This window comes from Neolamprologus brichardi, chromosome 13 (assembly GCF_056152115.1).
Source record: "Neolamprologus brichardi isolate AB-2024 chromosome 13, ASM5615211v1, whole genome shotgun sequence".
NCBI lineage: Eukaryota > Metazoa > Chordata > Actinopteri > Cichliformes > Cichlidae > Neolamprologus > Neolamprologus brichardi.
The window spans coordinates 29,216,794-29,230,178 of NC_142116.1; the positions used below are offsets into that span (position 1 = coordinate 29,216,794).

General features: G+C 39.6%; 1 protein-coding gene across 1 annotated transcript in view; it reads right to left on the reverse strand.

The window, feature by feature from the left end:
- Nucleotides 1-9,246, reverse strand: part of rin2a (Ras and Rab interactor 2a) — a 53,178-nt gene extending 43,932 nt beyond the window's left edge. Inside the window, exon 1 of the mRNA XM_087850420.1 lies at nucleotides 9,060-9,246. The gene's annotated coding sequence lies outside the window, so the exon portion shown is untranslated. The remainder of the gene's footprint in view (nucleotides 1-9,059) is intronic.
- Between the last annotated feature and the right edge of the window lie 4,139 nt (nucleotides 9,247-13,385).

The window sequence follows — 13,385 nt, forward strand, 5'->3', positions numbered from 1 at the left end:
ACAATTAAATATAAAAATATATCTCTACTGGATTTGTATTTAGCATTTGAATTATATACACAAAAAAAACAACAATGTCAGACTGATATCCAATGAAAATATTGTGTTTGTGGCTCTCTGCAGCACAGACACATCAATTTGGTTTTAATTTCTAAAGTAAAGATGAAAACCGGTGACACTGACACCGTGTGTGATATAAGGGAGGAGAAGCTTCAAGCTTCAGGCTGTTAACAGGTAATGCAGCTGAGGTCAGTTCAGCTCGCCTCCTAGACATGTAACGCTCAGCTCAGTTTAGCAAAACAAGGTTAATGAACAGTGTACTCTTGCAGTATTTTTTTCTGCAGGAAGCAAGCTGTCTTTGTAAGTAGTTGGGAAACATTTTGTCATTACTGGGTAATTCCTAGAGCTACAACCATTTCTGAGATGTAAAAGAAATGGTACACTGTTAGATCACATAATTGTTTACAGGTCAAAGCAGAGGAGTCTGTGTGTGTCTACATACTGTATTGGCCATAAAGTTACAAAAATATAGCAAAATATTACTATTCAATTTCTAATTTCAATGTTTTCTCCATAAACATGAAACATGATTCTGATTTTTTTCCTGATCAAAACTAAAATCACTCCTTCTGAAACCAGCACTAGGAGGGCAAGACCAAATAAAAAGCAACACTTGTAGCCCTGAGAGCCTTTCACATTCCTTTTGAAAGGAAAGAGAGTAAAGACAAACAACAGAAACTTAAAGAGCAGCACCTGTGTTCACCGAGTTTTGTTCTCGCTAAAAGTCCCCCGATACCGGGGACTGATACCACGGTCTGAGACATGTCTGTTTGAGCGGCGTGTAAGGGGTTAATCACAGGTGCCGAGTGCCCGTCCCCAGGCCCCAGCTGCAGCTCAAAGCGGGGAGAAGGCGAGGCGAGACATGTCAGCCGTGTGGAACTATTTCAAAGTGAATGAAGATGACAAAACACAGGCGGACTGCAAATTGTGCTCAGCGAAATTGTCCAGATGAGGCTCAAAAGGTAGCGCATTTAACACAATTTAATCAAGCACCTAAAATCCCAACACGACGAGTACAAAGAGTTTACCCACGCTTCTAAACCAACACAACCCACGCTGCAGCAAACTCTTGCAAGACGAGAGAAAATGTCCAGAGACAATCCACGTGCTGTGAAAATAACACAGGCAATTATCGAGTACATTGCATTGAGTGACCAGCCACTCTCGGAGATAGAAAATGTGGGATTCCCGCGTCTCCTCCATGTTCTGGAGTCCAGATATGATGTCCCAAGCCGTCGCTACGTGACTGACACGGAGCTGCCTAAACTACACGACGAAAAACATATCCACAGCCTACTGCAAGCCTCCTCTGCGTTTAGTTTCACCGCGGATATTTGGACAAGCAGTGTTAGCCCCGTGTCGCTGATTAGTCTAACCTCCCAGTGGATAGACGAGAGTTTCACGCCACAACGAGCCATATTACAATTCCGCGGCTCACACACCAGTCAGGCTATAGCGCATGTGTTTGAGGAAATGCTCCAGACATGGGGTATACCTAAAACATCAGTACATGTTGTGCTTCGTGACAATGCCAAAAACACGATTAAAGCCATGAATGACGCAGGGCTCCCAAGTCTGCCATATGTTGCGCACACGCTCCAACTGGCTGTTCACGAGGGCTTGTTAGCACAGAGGAGCATAGCTGATGCTACAGCAGTGGGACGGAAAATAGTTGGGCTTTTTAAACATTCCGCCTTAGCCTACTCCCGCCTCGAGGACATTCAGGGACAGCTCAACTAGCCAATAAAGAGACTGCAGCAGGACGTACAGACGCGCTGGAACAGCACGTATTACATGCTCCAGTCCCTCATTGAGCAAAAGCGAGTGCTGGGCGTGTCCGAGCACGAACTCCCTGACTATCTCACCACTCACCAATGGGCTCTTATGGAGACGACTGTTGCCATCCTCGCCTCCTTTGAGGAACTAACTAAAAAAGTGAGCAGCTACGACGCACTAGCCTCTGATGTCATCCCAGCTGTGACTGTGCTTGTGAGACTTCTAAACAGAGAAACAGACGAGGACCACGGCGTCAAGTCAATGAAAGCAACCTTACTGGCAGCTGTCAAGAAGCGCTTCAGTGACGTCGAGACCAACCCACTGCACTTCATTTCCACCATACTTGACCCAAGGTAAAGTCTGTGTGCTATAGGTATTCAATGATAAACTACAGTACTAAATGTAAGATTAATTTCCATCTGAAATATTATATTTTATTTTTATAACTAAAATACACAAATACAAATGTATGCAATATATATAATATGAAATATATTTCCCTTATTACTACCAGGAAGCCAAATAGCTGGCATTTGTCACAGTGGTTTACGGGAAACTAAAATCAGTCCTATTTTTCCACATATTAATACATTTATGAATTTTGTGCAGGTATAAAGATCGCTTCTTCTCCAACAACACTGCTCCAGAGGCCAAGCTGCACCTGAAGCAGGAGCTGCAGATGATGTCCAGAGCTGAGGCAGAGGGGAGTTGAGCAGAAGCTGCAGAACCTCCTGCTAAACTGTTCCTCAAGGCCCAGGCCAGCACTAGCAGCAGTCTGGACACTGTATTTGACGAAATCGCTAAGGAGCAGCCCCAGGCAGCACAGCCGCTGGCAGCAGGTGCTGCCATTGAGCTCGACACATACCTCGGAGAGGCCCCAAGCCCTCGTGAAGACAGTCCTCTGAAGTACTGGGGTGTCAACAAAATCAGGTTCCCCACTTTGGCTAAAATAGCCCGTAAATACCTCTCAGCCCCATGTAGCAGTGTGGAAAGTGAAAGGCTTTTTAGCTCAGTGTCACACATTATAGATGAAAACAGAAACAGTCTGACTGCTGAGAATGCAGAAAAGCTACTTTTCTTAAAAAAAAACAAAAACCTGCCACTCGCTTTTTCTAAATAGGCTTCATTAAGTGAGTCGTCTTAGACTTGATGTTAATATCTACCTCAGCTGCACTGACTGCCACAGTTCTATGTCGGTGGATGTTGTTAGTTTATTCAAATATTGTGCACTAAATAGCAAAGATGTTTATTAATGCCCCTTGTGTTGTCCAAAGCAGCAGAGTTTCCAACAAACTGAAAAGAATACTTGAGTTGCACTGTCACTGTTTAAATTTTTTTTAGAATTATTTATTCTGTGATATGTTGCATACAACATGCTTCTCGTTTTAAATAAATGTTCTTAATTCCAAACAAGTCCCTTGTTTTTTTTTGTTAAATTATAGGACTAAAGCTGTTACCTGTAAATTTAAATCATGATTTTATTAAGTACTCTGTATCGGCGAGTACTGAAATGCAAGTACTCGTACTCGTTTTCCAAAAAAGTGGTATGGGTGCATCCCTACTTCCAGCACTGGAGGCCTTAGCAAGCTTTTTGTGGACACCCTTGTGGGGTATCTGTGGCTAATCAAAAGGTTGGCAGTTTGAACCGTGGCCCGTCCAGTCTACCAAACAAAGTGTGTTTGGTAGGCGTGAAACCAAAGTCACACTACGAGGTATCCATTGGATTGTCAGTGTGTGTGATAGTTACAGGCACAGAAAAAAAGTGCTATATGAATGTGTATGCGATTGGAGGGGGGGTAGTAAAAAGTAGAGATGGACTGATCCGATATTACGTATCGTTCCAATACTGACCTAAATTACTGGATCGGATATCGGAGAGAAATAAATGTAATCCGATCTATTAAATATCACAAAAGCCCCTCACAAAACTTGCAATATAGCGTAACCCAGCTCATAACCTTAGCACGTCGGAGCAGCATGCATCACGTGATAGAGCGGCTGTAGTGTGCGAGAACTGTCGGCGGTCTGGTTTACCTTTGAATGTTTGTAAAGCATTCCCACGTTAAGCTTAACAACCGATATATGGAGCGACTGCTTCTCATTCTCTCCCTCTCGTGTTGCTACTTCAATCATGAAACTGATCAATGATCATCTGATCGGCTTTTCTACTGCGAGTCCGTCTCTCTTGCTTGTTTATCACCCACTTTGCGCCAGAAAGACAAAATAATAATCAACAGCAGCTGGTTTAGCTTGATAAGCTGTTGTTAGAATGTATTTAATATTACTTTCTACACCAGGATCCTTTTCTAAGTAGCTGACAGCTGGTAACTGTGCAGGGGCAGATCTAGCAAAGTTTTGCCAGGGGGCCAGGTGGGGCATTAACAGGGAAAAGGGGGCACAAAGAAATACTTTTATTTATTATTCTCATGTCTAGTTAAAAAAAAAAAATCTGAATCTTACAACCAAAGTTTTCATCTGATGCAAAATGTATAGAAATCCATTATTGTATATAGTAACAATGAGTCTAATATATACCCTAGTAGGTATCCTAGTACCTACAGTACTTTTTCCTTTGGGAAGGTACCATCTGTGCAGTCTGCAATTCTGTTGAAGAAAGATGTTGAATTTATTTAATTATTGTAGAAATATAATTGATTTCTGTGCATTTGTTTTACACGTGCATTAAAGTCGATTACGTCGATTAAGCATCATGAGGTGGGGGGTGGTTCAAATTTTTTTTGCTTGACATTGGCAACCCTATTAATTAAGTTGTTTAATATTTCCACTACGTACTTTTTAGAATACCAGAATAGGGAGGATTGTGTAGGTTTGTTAGACTGATCAGTATTGCTGAACTATGAAATATTTTGGGTGCAGTGTATTTTTGCATACAGGTATAACAGAATAGCTTTAGTGTTTTGTTTTTTAAAACCTGAGTATGAGCTTATACAAAATGCAGCAAGATAAAAAACAAACTGTTTTATCGACTATAAAATACACTATATCGGATTAATATTGGTATCAGCAGATATCCAAATTTATGATATCGGTATCAGTATCGGTAGCGTGCCATCTCTAGTAAAAAGTTCTCTGAAACCTGAGAACAAAAGTACGAGTCAATTTGCCTTCCATATGTACGCCCGCTGATATGCAAAAATATAATTTTGCACGTCAGCTTTTTAGGTTCAACAATACAGGTTCTGTCCCCATTATTTTCAACCAACACACCTTCTCTTATGTATAAGAGTATATATAAGTACACTATGTATATTTTCTATACACGAAACATACCTGACCACTAATTATGCAGCATCTGACATAGTACTGCAGACATCTACAGCTTCCCTGCTGTCCCCTACTGATTGGAAGGTTCGATCCCAGGCTTCTCCAGTCTACATGTCAAGTATCCTTGGGCAAGATACTAACCCCAAGTTGCTGTGAATGTGTATGAATGAAGTTAGGAAGCACTAAGCATAGAAAGAAAGTGCTTGTGTGATTGGGTGAATGTGGCATGTTGTATAGAGCGCTTTGAGTAGTCCGGGAGAGTAAAAGGCGCTATATAAGAATCAGTCCATTTCCCTTTTAGCTAAGCACTGGTAAAAATGCAAATTTAAATATTTGGAAGTCCAAGAATTGTTTGAAGGCAGAGCCATTCTGTACAGGTTTCAAAAGCATTGCTACTTGCCTGCCTTGTTTAAAGACCTATGTTAGCAAAGAACACTGAAACGTGACTGTTAATGTGACTGCAGACTTGTGCCTTCTTGGAAGTTGAAGGTAAATGCTTGCAGATGAGGCCTAATGTCATCACAGCTTAAATCTGGAAGCGGACTGGCATTTATTTAGCTCTTTTTTAGTGACCACTAAAAGTAGCTCTTACACACACTGGACACTCTGGACATTGTTTTCACTTCATCACTTTAAGCATATTTGCACAACACTGGACATTATATTCATTATATTATACTCATTTCCAGTTAACATTTGTACAGCTGCTGTTATTTTGTGTATATATATTTATATTTCTCATACATTCTTATATATGTTATATATGTCTATACTGTGTATTTTGTTGTACAGTTATCTTATTTTCAACTTTAATTTATATATTTTATCTTATTCTTTCCCAGTTAAATTACCCTTCATTCTAATTTGTGTTGTACAGTTATCTCATTCTTAACTTAATTTTTTATATTTTATTTTATTTTATTCCTTCCTGGTTAAATTTACCCCTTTTTTATTTTCATATTTATTTATTTATTTCCTATCTTATTCATAGCCTTTTTTTTTTTTTTTTTTTTTTTTTTTTTAAGGTCACGAGCAGTTGTCCAAGCATTTCACTGCATATCGTACTGTGTATGACTGTGTATGTGACAAATAAAATTTGATTTGAAATTTGATTTGATTTGAAGTGCTTTGGAGTGCTATGAGAAAAAATATTCAAATATATATTCATACGGTACTTTATTCTGTTCACTTCATCTATCACACATTAACAGATAAATTAGCATTAACCTAACTTGCAGGCAGTGTTGGGGAGTAACGGAATACATGTACCGCCGTTACGTATTTAAAATACAAAATATGAGTAACTGTATTCCGTTACAGTTACCGTTTAAAAAGGTGGTATTTAGAATACAGTTACTTTGTTGAAATAAATGGATTACACAGCGGTACTTCCCTGTTTCCTATTGTGGTGGGTCAGGACTGTTTGGGTTTTGTTTGACAGCTACGTTCTGTTGTTCCAGGCGGCAGCGTTACGGTTGCCATGGTTACAGGTTGACGCTCTCTCTCTGCGTGTTTCCTGGGTGAGAGAGGCCTTTTTGTTGTTGTGCTAAGCTAATAGGCAGAATGCTACAGGTATAGCTCTAAAGAATGTAGCATCATAGGCAGTGTAGTCCGTGCTGCAGGGAGAATGGACTGCCATACACGTTATGTGTCTGTGAGCGAGGGAGGGAGAAAAAGGAAAAGTACGAGCTGTCCTCGAGCAAAAACGGGAGCTGGAAGCATGTAAATATAATAATAACCACTGCAGCCAAGAAGAGTGCCTGACGAGCCCAGTTGTAAGTAAGCTATTAAGACTCGACTGTACACCGTGTTCGTGTTTTCCTCCAAAAACAATAAGTTCCGTTGGAGCAGCCTTTCAACGCCTCTCTCTGTCTCTCGCTAGCAAAGTTGACCCAGACAACAAAGTAAAGCTAGTTTTCAGCTACGAGCCCAACACAGAACCCACCGTATTAGCCAGAGGTCCCTTTACTACGGTTCGGAGCCGCGGACCTTCAGTAACAGTAATAAATCACAGCAATAGTACATTCATGTAGTTGTAAACAGCATGATAATATATTAAGTAATCCAAAATATTCAGAATACGTTACTCTCATTGAGTAACGTAACGGAATACGTTACAGAATACATTCTGGGGCATGTATTCTGTATTCTATAATGGAATACATTTTAAAAGTAACCTTCCCAACTCTGCTTGCAGGTCTTTGGACTGTGACAGGAAGCCAGAGAGAACGCACGCAGGACAAGGAAGAACACTCAAAGTCTGCATGGCCTCTGCCCTGGTGTCCCGGTTAAAGAAAGAGTTGCTAGTACAACCTTTGCTTAACAGCAGTAACTTGTATTTACCTGGGCTTTTGTTCAGTATGGAAGACATGGGGATGAGGGTCGAGGACAACACTGATAATTGGTAACGTGGATTGTAATAATGACAAAAATAGTTCAGATTTTTTGCCATAATTAAGCAGTCCTATTTCTGGCAGTAAGTACTCTGTAATAACCAGGTTTCAGCTTCAGTATGACAAGAGTGGGACCAGCAGGACCTATATGAAATGTCAAGTTACCTGTCAACACTATCTAAAGTCAGAATGACAACCTTTTGACAGTAACACACTGATTGGTGTCTTGTTCCTTATTATGTCACACTCTGGTATGAGAGCACTTCTGAAACAACTGGTTTCATTCCTCAAAGAGAAACTCCCTTTGCTTGCTTTTCCAGCCTCTGATGAGAAATACTGACCTTTATTTACCTAAGTGGGAGGAGAGTGGTTTTCTGTGATGGTGACGCTTCATCAAAGACCACAATCATACCTCTCTCTGCATATTTAAATAATTCAAATACATATTTTCTATATGATATCTCTTCTCATAACTGTGGTACTCCAACAACAAACTAGGGCGCTCTCTGAATTCCTGCCCTGTGACTCAGGTTTGAGGTACAGCAACTGCTTCGGGTCCTGAGCACTAAGCACATTAGCAGATTTCTGAGGAGATTGGAAAACCAGGATCCTGACCGGTACCAGGAAATACTCCCCCACCCCCCCCACACAAACCTTCTTCAAGGAAAAAAAGACAGTCAGGAGAAGGATGATATGATGTTATAGGCTGAGGATGATGAGTACGGTTACACAGCTAGAACTCTTAGACAGCAGTCCAATAACCATGTAAACAATAGACAATATGCCAGCCTGTGAGCTAGAAACATTCAGCACCCAAAGAGGGGGGGGGGGGTGGAGACACGAGTGGGTCTGTGAGCTGAGCTGAAATAACACTCTGATGCTTCGGGCTACGTGAGTTCAGAGAACAAATTTACACGATCATTCAGAGCTCATTTTGCTGTATTTGTTGTAGCTAACTCCTTCCCAGTAATAACGTAGAGGGACCCATTAACTACTTTATTATAAGTAATCTTACTCGTTACATCCCTGCAACTTGAAACAACGCTGAAAACACTTTATGAAAAGACATCAAAATGCATCGATAAGTCTGTGTATTTAATTAGGAGTGCTGACCGCGGACTGAACCACGGGAAGCGCTGATAATGGGCTGAAGGCAGGAGCTACTGTAAATACTGCATACTGCACATTTATTTATTTATTTTTAAGATTGAAGACTTATCTAAATGACATAGTTTGCTCCATGTGTTTTCACTGAACACCGTGTATTTTCTAAATATGCGTGATATAAGTACGGAGGCTTTCTGTGGACTGGGCACAGGAAAACGCCGCGCGACAGGTGGTGTTTAAGCTGTACAACACGTCCCGCAGGATCCACAGAACGCTGCTTTGTTAGAGAAACCGTGAGTTTGCCGGCTTTTCTTGGCAGAAAGAATTACATCTGAATTTCGAAGCGGAACATAATCAACAAAAAAACAAACAAAAAACCTTTGACTCGTGCACAGCAGCCACACAAAGAACAGCCAGCTGAACTTTAAAGTTACTTACCTCTCGCGGATTATGGGTTATTTCACTTTGGCAGAAGAAACTTCCACTGCTTCGTTTACTTGTTGAATGTGTGAGAGCATTATTGCTCCGTGTCGGCGTTACTTTCGGTTGTTATACGTTGTCAGTGTTACTTTTTCTCACTGTGTCGGCTGAAGAAAAAGATTCCATCCAGCTGTAGCTTCCCCTATGGTCCAAGCTCATCTGAGGAGCAGACTTTCCGTCGGAGTGTGAAAACGATCCGCAAGAAGAAACGAGTTCCGCTTTTGTTTTCAAAATAAAATACCTAACGCTCATGTCAAGAGATCCAAATAGCGAAATTAAGTTCAATATTCTGTGCTGTTTCCAAAAGCCTTTCTTTACATGCTGTATAAAAAATATATATTAAAGAAAACGAAGGTTCCACTGAATAATAACAACTGTCGTGTTACTCAAAGTACACTTTGGAGTTTGGACAGATTAAATAACCAATGTTTGCAAATAAACTATGTTTTTCTTTACACTTTCGTGAGCAGTTACAATCACAGTAACAGTAGAGAATTTCAAAAACAAAAATAAGTGATGATAAGCTTTAACCCTATATTGAAATAACAAAACAATAAAATTTCATATAAAAATGAAAATATCTAGTACAGAACAAGAACAACTGAAGGACAGAAAACTTCTCTTGTTTGTTTCACATTCGCAACTATTATTTTTCCAAGTTTCAATGGGAACCAGAGGTACTATCCTAATAGTGTCTAAACTGTATGCGACAATGCCTGTACTTTTATTTTAAAAGCATGGTTTCAATACTTCCTACCCTGGCAATGATGCTGCCTCCTCCCCCCACAACACACAAAAGCAACAAAAACAAACTCAAAATTAACTTTCTTGTCACGTGTTCCATTTGGGAAAACCGTATTGGTCCGAAGTTTGTGGCTTTAATTCCTCTGGAGTCAACAAAAGTGTCATCTTAACACACAAACCTAAGAACATTTTAATCTAGGGCCATAATATGGACATATGTTAAAAACCCCGTTCTCCCGACTTCTTCTGTACACGCTGTCGACGAGTTAAGTCATTTTTTTAAAATACTCTAGAATTTGGTATATACTTTTGTGTTTACATCCCTTCAGAGTGGCTTCTTGACAACCGTCCATTCTCAAGGACATGATTTTCACATACTGTTTATCTGCTGTAGATAGTTTTTAGACTTTCCACTTCTTCTTTTGCGTTGTACTTGTCGTGTTTCCTCAATATCTTAAGGACAAACTGTACACCACACCAAAATATGCCAAGATTTCAATCAATAGTTCTTTGGGAATGACCTTGTTGGTGCCTGCCGAATTGGTTGATTTTTTTTTCATAAAATCAACTAAAGAAATGTGAAGAAACGATCAATGGGCTGCAAGACTGCAAATTTAAAATGAAATTTAAAATGATTTGTTGCTATTTTTTCTGTTATGTGTGGACACAAGACTGATTCATTCTTTCAGTTAGGTGCCTTTTTATGGTTGAATTCATTACATTCATTTCAGAGAGGCTTAACATATAGACAGCACTGAGTTTGTGCTAGGTCCTAAAAATATGAGAAATAAATTTGAAATGAGACTCTCACACTGGCTCACATTTCTTTGGTGCCATATTTAATCATGATATGTCCTTTAACTCACACATTAAACAAATATGTAGAATTTGTTTTTCCTGCACAATATTACTAAAATTAGAAACATCCTGTCTCAGACTCATGCTGAAAAGCTAGTCCATGCACTTAGTTTTCTTTTCAGGTCTGGACTATTCTGATTACTATTTATTACCATCTTCCAAAACCGTCCTGAAAAAACTTCCAAATAGAGCTCTCACTGTGCGCAAAACACCACAGTGATACTTCTAAGAGACTAGAAAAGAGACAATTTTCCTCCCATTTTAGCTCCTCATCATTGTTTTCTTGTTGAATGTAGAATTTTATTTAAAATCCTTCTGCTTACATATAACGTCCTCGCAGTTTTATATTATTCCTACAGAGCACTCTCAGACTGCAGGCTTACTTGTGGTTCGTAGAGTTTTTAAAAGCAGAATGGGAGATAGAGCCTTCAGGCCCCTCTTCTCTGAACCCATCTGTCAGTTTAGCTTCACAAGCCATACACCCTGTATACTTTCATAATTAGCCTTAAAACGTTCATTTTTGAATTTGCTAATTTTGTTGAATCAGGTGAATATGAACCCTCACTTACTTATGCTGTGACACACTCAGACTTCTGGGGGACCACGATGCACTAAGCGTTTCTTCTCCAGTCACCTCTTTTTGGTCCTGATCTGTTTGTAGTTGTATCATCTTTCCTTTTACCTCCTTATAGTTGTAAAACACTGTAAATGTATCTTTTCCCATAGATCAGCACAGATCATTTAAAAGTGCTTAATATTCTGTTTGTTTGTTGTTGTTGTTTTGTATGTTGAAAGAGGAACCAAAGGTGGCAAACCACCAGTGCCGTTTAGAAGCTGCAGAGCTAAACAAAATTCCCATTTCCTGTACTTTCCCATGAGATGACAGAGATGACTATCGGGAATATTGTGCATGTGTCGCTCTCAGCTCCGAAGTCTCATTATCAGAGAATTATGGGCAGATCGCCAAAGAGACACCGTTCTGCATTTACTGAAGATTAAATACGTTGTTTTGACAGAGATATGCCAGTTTTCATGAGCTACAACCGTGTTACAGTAAATCAGTGATAGTAACTTGAGGAAACTTTGAAACCAGAGCAGCATGCATTCATTGCATTATTTAGACCTGAGCCTTCCTTACCGTCACAAATGTTAAAACGGCTTCCGGGGAAAAGGCCTGTCATACCAGCACAAAGGTGGTATGACTGGGGTATGACTTTTTCCTGGTTGAAATATTGGATAGCGTCATCCTGACCATTGCTCTGTAAGGTTGTGAAGTTTGTACTCAGACAGAATTTCTACATGCAGAACTGTGCAGAAACATTTTACACATGCATGGAAAATCACCAACAAATAACTGTCGAGCCTCCCCTCAAACACTGTGGCTGGTCTGTCAACAACACTGCTTTCCAAACACCAATCAGTAAAGCAAATTACAACACAATGAAAAGATACGTGTGTAAAACACTGGAAACAATAAACTAAATGCAGAGACAGATTAGATTACCCGTGCAGAGATTATGAATTGTTAGAATGTCTCTCAACTACCAGCAGAAACGGAGCCAACCAAGTGTAGTTCAGTGACCACAAATTGGCAACTAAACAAGGAACAAAAATTCACAGCAATCAAAAGGAAATAGATTGATAGATAATTGTCAAGATCATGCAGGGATAACATGAGTTCAGCTGGAGCTCAAGTACTGGTGTTGTTGGAACAAAAGGGGGGATAAAACATTTAAAGATTCTGACTTTAAACCTTTACCTCTACCAATCACCTGAATTTTACAGCATTACAGGTGATTGATCAATAATCAGTTGTTGGCTGACAACCTAAAAGCTGCCTCACAGAGGCACAGCTTATGGAGAAGAGGTCTACAGATTATTCACAGTTTAAATGAGATTTTTTTCTCAAAGTGAAATCAGAGTTTAAGTCTCCAGGTTAACAAACTTTTCACTGCACCTCGGCAATGGTAGCTCCGCCCATCATTTATACAAACTCTGTGTTTCCCAGTAAAACTCAAGGTGATCAGGGAAAATGTTAAACCTGTAATATTTTAATTTCACGTCCTTTTGGTGAGGCAGGAACTGGAAGTAACCATGACTTAATAAACCAAGAGGACATCAGCTGATGTCTTCAGAGGAGGATGAAGAGCCATTTTCACACTCAGTGCATGACCATTTTCAGACCCTGCTGTATGTAAAGTCTTGCCATCATGGCTAAGGTGCAGCTATATATAATATATATTTATATTATGCTATATTCATTTAGCACAACCAAAATAGCATGAAAATAAAAAACTGAATGGCTCAAATTGTCTGTCGGGTCTTTCAAGGGTTATACATACTGAACAACCATAGAGTGACAGGTTCTGAGAAGCATTACATGAGAAAAATACCATAAAAAGCATCTTAAAAAGAAAGCTTGTAGCTCTATTAAATGTATCGTTTTTTTCAGTGAAATTTCCAAAGATCCAACCAATACTGTTCTCTGAAATGCTTCTTTAATTGGATATATTTGTCCTCTGGAAGAAGAGCAATAATGAAAGAAATATACAGTGATGAATCTTTTCATGCACAGTGCTTTTTGTGAACATCTAATCCTGGATTAAAACTGTTGTGTTCAAGTATTTTGGTTAGACAAACATCAGGTTGAAAATGTCTGTTTCCTCAGAATGTGAAATGTCC